This window comes from Diadema setosum, chromosome 21 (genome assembly GCF_964275005.1).
Source record: "Diadema setosum chromosome 21, eeDiaSeto1, whole genome shotgun sequence".
NCBI lineage: Eukaryota > Metazoa > Echinodermata > Echinoidea > Diadematoida > Diadematidae > Diadema > Diadema setosum.
The window spans coordinates 9648195-9655068 of record NC_092705.1 but is presented as its reverse complement, the minus strand read 5'-3'; the positions used below and the strand labels follow the sequence as shown (position 1 = coordinate 9655068).

Genomic DNA, 6874 nt, shown 5'->3' with positions numbered 1-6874 from the left:
ATTTTGGAAGTTTGCAAAAGGGAGTTTGCTGGCTGTATGTACAAACACAAAATCTGGAGAGCCTCAGGAGGCTCAGGATATAGATCGCAGAAGCACAACAATGAATGGATTTTGTATGTGTTATACACTTAAAGAATGATAATGATAATAACTTAAAAAAGTAACAATTTATCATAATTATAGAAAGTGAGGCAACACAAAGTCATTCTTGGAGTGGAAGTCGGTTCAAACACGAGTACTCCAGTCATTGAAGGTATAATTTTCATTTTCTGTTGTTTTGTATTTTATACTTTGATGTTCCTTATATGGGAAATGTTATCACCTTTGATCGAGCGCCTACAGCTTTTTATTAGAAATGCAGTGAAAGTCAACGTAGGATCCTATAATCATCAAACCATGGACCCTGCCAAAAAAATATAATGGATAGATAATGAGATAAAAAGAACATGATAAACCATACAAGTACACCAAAAAAAAAAAAAAAAAAAAAAGAATTGCGAAAACGAGTGCAAAATAGGCAATTATCATTTATCTCTTTTGTAGTGTGGAGCAAACTCTCTGCTTTGGAAGAAGTTGTATCTGTCAAACCTCTTTACTTCAAACGGTCAGCCGATCGGTTGTACCGAATACTGTATGCAGCTTTCTCAGCTATATCAGAAAAGCGCCCTCTTTGCCCATATTCAATCTGCATTCTATTTTTTCCCCTCCATGATTTTGCCCATTCTGAATATAGAGTTCAGTTTAATTTCAAGAAAGTGTTACTTCATCAAATCATGTCATTTGAATTTCATTTCAGTTTCATTTTCATATTACTCAATGAAAAATACATAAAATAAAGCAAAATAAAACTATTTTACTCAAATTTTCATTCTTGTGTTTTTTATATGACACTCTTTCTTCTCGACTGAACTTTCACGGTTAGAAAATTTCCTTTATGTATCCGCGGTCTCACTTGAGTAGGGGCAAACTAGCGCAGATTTTCACCTTTTCGTTTTTTCTATTAGTTATACAGCTAAGAATAAAAGATTCTTGATATCAGGAATCAGATTTTCCTTAAGTTAATACCATGCAGTTTACTGATATCATAAGGACTTTTTGTTAAGATGTCATGGGTATATAAAAAGTTAATAATGTAGATCCGGTTATACGGTTAACGAGAACTGATCTAGGCCTATTGATGGGTATAAGGAACAAACCATTTCAAGCAAAATGCATTTCTATTTCTTCTTTAGAAAATAATTGTTCATCAAGTATTTTCGCATTTCTAAGAAAATTGTGTATGAGATTAACTTCTATTATCTTTGGATCACTTGACCATGATGAAATAATGTATTATCTTTTTTATCAAGAATAAAAAGGGTGGGCCTATACACTGTATATATAACGATATTTCTATTACTTTAGGAGATGACATGATTGAAAAAAAAAGCATTAAATGCGTTTTACTCAAGTTTAGACTCTATAACTTCCGGCATAATCGAACAATAATTCCTCGTCAAGGTGCACAGAAAAAAAAAAAAAAAAAAACATACTTTTATCACGGTCATCATGGGGGTTCTGGACCATTCATTTAAAGTGCCATGCATGCCTATATCTCTTATTATAATTATAGAAACGTCCTTGATGGACAAGTGACCTATACCATGTCCCTCTCGATCCAGGCGCATCTGGGATGGTTACCTAATTGCAACACTTTAGAATATAATAGGGTATAGATAAACGCAACGCCTTTTATCATCACCTGAGCAGTTGACGAACAATGAAGAGGCTATACTGAGGATCAAAGGAGACAATTATTATAGACCTACTTTACTTACTTACTCACCATGCTCACTTTTACTTTACTTTTCCGGAACGATGCTGTAGGTCAGAGCCTGCAAGCATTGATCAGGATTGTATCATCGGCTGCTCTTGTAATTCAAACACACCGCCGGCGCCACGTTTTTAAAAGTGGGGCCCGAGATCCAGGGGGGGGGGGGGGGGCACTTCCGGGTTTCATCAGCTAACAAGCAAAAAAGAAAAGAAAAGAAAAGAAAAAAAAAGGGCCTTTGAGCAGCGCAACTTGTGTTGCCACTTCCGGGTTTCATCAGCGAACAAGCAAAAAACAAAGGCCTTACCGCGCTCACACTTCAAGCTTTCATTCTTTAGTGCCACTTCCGGGAAAAAAAAAAGGGGGTATGGGGCAGGGCTGCCAACTCTCACGCATTTTGGTCCTTTCTCACGCTAAAACTTAATTTCATTTGCATGCATTTCTATTGATCTCACTCATTTTGACTCCTAAATTATAGCATTGGCCTATGGGAGTCTCACTCTCAACTATAAGTTTCAGTGTTGGCAGCCCTGTATGGGGGAGGGGGGGGGGGGTTGGCGCAAAGTGGTGACACTCTATGTATTCCTATGTATGGTGCAAAAAAAAAAGTGTGTGTGGGGGGGGGGGAGCCCCCCGCTCCTACCCCCCCCCCCGTTCCGCCGACCATGAAACATGTCTTCATATAATTAAAAAATATATATATAAATCCATTATGGACCTACACACGGCAGGGATAATGTTTAGATGCTATAACGAGGGACACCATGATGTGTAAAGTGAGATTTCTCTTTTTCAGACTTCATGACATATCATTAATAAAAATGAATTGATCGGAATCATTTCTTTTCATGTACAAATTACACTGCCTGCTTCAATCTGGATCCTCATCTTGCAGCTTATAGTGTCGTTGTTGTTTTTTAATCCACCAAGCCAAGGTATGTAAGGAGAAAACCCCCTTCGACGATGGTGTAACGATTTTGCTGAATTTATAATGATGATTTTGAAAAACAAAAAATCCTCATTCTAGAATCTGGTTTCCGGAAACTGTTAATAATTATTAAGATTGTGCGCGTGAAATCAAACGGACTATTTTCGAATGCTGCAAACGCTCAATTTTCTAATAACATTCACTGAAAAATGAAAATAGGAAAGAAACATGAAAGGAAATTAATGTAAGTCAACTGTAACACGAAAGCCACAACTGAAAGTGGAACTTTGCTTTTTCTCAAAAACATCCATGGTTAACATAACGCGTTTTATGGGCGCAAAAATGGACCAAACAGAGATTTTTTTTTTTGGGGGGGGGGGGAGGGGGAGGGGTCGTGTTCATGCAAGCGCCTTCCAGGGCTTGTTCGGTTTGAAAATATCTTGCAATAAATGGAAGTGAGTCTAGTGAGAGATAGTTATAAACTTTCTAGAAGCTGCTCTGTATTTACAGATGGTGTTTCCAAAGTATCTGCCCATCATTACCGCGATAAGCCAGTTCGGAGATAGCTCATGTGCACATGGGTACAGGCTTAATGACCTTTCATTTTTCTCAGTTGGTTAGGCACTTCACTCAATTCAAAGTGACATGGCCCGAATTCACGAAGGTGGTACAAATGAAACCATGGTTTAAACCATGGACAAAAACCATGGAGCGCCAAGTGTCGCACGGAATATGTCGTCACGAAATTGGTCATTTCGTTGAAAAAATGACCGTTTCGTTAACGAAGTTATCATTTCGTGAAAGAAATGTTCATTTAGTTACAAAATGTTGTCATTTCGTTACAAAATAATCATTTCATTGACGAAATGACTGATGTCGTAATGAAATATTCCATGCGACACTTGGCGCTCCATGGTTTTTGTCCACGGTTTAAACCATGGTTTCATTTGTACCACCTTACCCAACATAGCAATTTATGGAACTCGTATTCTAACAAAGAATGAACCAGTGCATGAAGTGACCAGAATGGTTCGTCAATCAACACTTTGGGAAGCATCTATTTCATTGTGCTGTTTTGAATACATTAACAAACTTTTTCTGTTAACATTGCCAAATACCAGGCTTGCTGTCAGGTGGATGTACTGGCAGGCGCCATTTATAAGGATTCCATGAATAATCATAGCATTTTTTAATACACATGCTTTTAGTAAGTGAAATTAAAACCAACCTGTCTCTCGGTAATGACCTTTTTCTGCTCATGCTCAAACTGGAACCCCGAACTGGCTTATCAAAAAGTGAAAAAAAAAGAAAAAAAGTAACCTCTTTGAGACGGGGTATGGAATAACGACGTGTGTGCATGACTGGGGCGGATCCAGGAATTCTGTGAAGGGGGCGCAACTAATATTTCTGGTGCCACTTCCGGGTTTCATTTCATTTCTTCTTTTAATTTCTTTTGTTTTTAAAGGAAAATAAAGGGGGATCGGCCACTGCATGGACCTACATGGACCATGATGAAACCAGGGAGGTGCTCTTTCCACCTCCCTGATGAAACGACCCAGGAACGTGATCGAGGTTTTCGATCAGCGCGCGGCACAGTGGTCGACAGTTTCAGCGAGTGGCACCCACGTCGACGTCGGGAGGTGTTTACGTAATGCGGGCATCCAAATAATACGTCACACCGGAAATGCACATCGCATCCAGCGTGTACATCTTTTGGCAAGAGGAACTACCTCGAAGAAAAAGTCGTGTACAGAGATATGTTGCATACGCATACGACGTGCACGGTCCCCGTGTCCACTAGCTGACTGTACTGCGTATAGTACGTTGCCTGCGCCTTTACTTTCGACGCGCCGGTACGCGGTGGGATGGAATCAAAGATCGTATGACACTGCTCTTGTAAACGAAGGAATTACTTGTGCTTCATTCTGTGTCTGAGGACGGGATTTGTATCTCGACAATATCGGTAAATTCTTGAAAGTAAGTGTCTTCATATGAATACGCAAGTTTGGACTGCTTTATTGATATGTGCTTGGCATTAATTGTTTATTTGCCTATTTTGTTCCGCTATACTTCCACCGACTGGATTGGGCTTTGCAGCGCAAACTTCCTTGCATGTTACCCGTGAGTACCGGCGTGGTACGAAGGTATTTGGTGAGTCGCTGCAGCAACCAGCAAAACCTTCACGAATTATTATTGTTACAACAGTGTGGTGTATACCCTTCGCACTTCGCTTGGATAAACCATTTAATAAAGGCACCCCCTACATTCCTAGTGCCGGTAGGCAGAAACATTGTTAACAGTTAGTTAGAACCCTGGGGCCGTATTCTGAGAGCTAATTAAGTGTCTGATTAGCACTTAATTACCGAATTGGTATTCTGAGAGCATGATTAAGTAGGGGGTATATTAACTACCATAGCAACAAGCGTTTTGGCGGGAAGGACTTACGCGTTTGCGCGTATCAATGCGCGTGCACCTCTGAGAGGACTTAATCACAGAGTTAATTACGAATCGGTATTCTGAGGGTGTAATTAAGTATGAAAGTTAATGGAAAACTTAATGATACCAAAGAGTGTCATTAACTACTCCGATATCACGCAATACATCGTGTTTTCTCTGCCACAACGATGCTTACCGTCTTCGGTAACCGAGGAGCGGTTGAATGTTGTTATCGTGGTATCCGTAGAATTCAGAGAAAAAAAGAAATATAGCCGATCTTCGAGGAATTTTGTCATTTTATGTGAGCAAAGAGGTTGAGATCTTCGCGTGCGTAGGTGAGGGGTTGTAATCAAATACCGGAGTGTGCGCACGGAGCTCTTGGGTTGTAATTACAGGGGGCGTGGAGGAGCGCGCATTGAGGGCATATTTGCGCGTGTAATCATCATTTTTGCTTCTAACAACGCGTCTGATTGGATGGAATAACAATTAGATGGGAGGGACCTAAGATAATTACAGGGGACTTAATCATACCTTAATTACGTCCTCAGAATACCGATTTTGCCCATGATTAAGGGGTAATTAACTTCACGACTTAATCACGAAGTTAATTACAGACTTAATTACGACCTCAGAATACCACCCCTGGATTTAAAGTCACTCCTACAAAAACTAGATCTAGAATCTAGACCATCTATATTCTAGATTCTCTTACAACTTTACAACTAAAGTAACAATCGTATCATTACAACATTCAAAAGACAATATTTCAGTTCTCAAATGAGAGATTTATTAAAGTGAAATTTATGTAATCTAGCTACATTACTAAAGACTAATTACTACAACTACCACAATCTTTGAGAGGAATTCTCTCAGAGTTAGCCCGACCAGACGCCGTGCAAAGCATGGCACTTGTGTACAGCGACAGGGCTGTGTATATATCTCAGAGTATGAATTCCTAAAGTATTTTAAGTGACAATTTTGAGTATAAGCATGACCTATTCTAACATAGAGGTATATTTACACCACTAGATCTACATTATACATATATTTCATGACAAAGCTGTTGTGCCATTGTTTGATTCCGCTTCAAGTCCGGGCTGGTCACAGTTATTGTGCCATGTGATTGTTTTAATTTTTGTTTTTTTACCATGTAGACTATCTCATAATAATGTAATGATGTGGATTTGGATTAAGTAGGCCTAGTGTTATACAAAAACTCTGGACAAACCTTATTGGATGAGGCCTTCTTGGATTATTCCTTATATAGATCTAGAAAAAAAAAGAAATGTGTGTAAGTAAATATACCAAGAACCAAGGCCTTTTTTTGATATTTTTTAAGGGGGTGGGGATGGGGAGAGGAGGCAGGGTTCAGTGGGGGTACCCTATTACTGCTTGTGTCTTTATTCTAAAACAAAATCTGAGAGTTCAGAAAAAGTCTGACACTTGAATAGGATTGTTTTGTTTGTCATGATGATGCAAAGAGCTCTCTGTGAGACACAGTTGATATGATGTAAGAAAGTGATAGTAGAGATCTTTTAGTGTACACACCTTTTTTAATACATGCAACTTTCATCCACAGGGCAGGGTAAAATGCCTGATTTCAGCATGTTTTTTGTTTTTTGTTTTGTTTTGGTTTTTTTAAAGTTAATTTGTGATCTCAGTTGATTTCCTAAGTGTGAAGGCTATTTAAAGATGGTGCA

At 39.0% G+C, this 6874-nt stretch overlaps 1 protein-coding gene across 1 annotated transcript in view; it reads left to right on the top strand.

The window, feature by feature from the left end:
- Positions 1-4596: 4596 nt before the first annotated feature.
- Positions 4597-6874, top strand: part of LOC140244636 (glycerophosphodiester phosphodiesterase domain-containing protein 5-like) — a 73679-nt gene continuing 71401 nt past the window's right edge. Inside the window, exon 1 of the mRNA XM_072324256.1 lies at positions 4597-4715. The gene's annotated coding sequence lies outside the window, so the exon portion shown is untranslated. The remainder of the gene's footprint in view (positions 4716-6874) is intronic.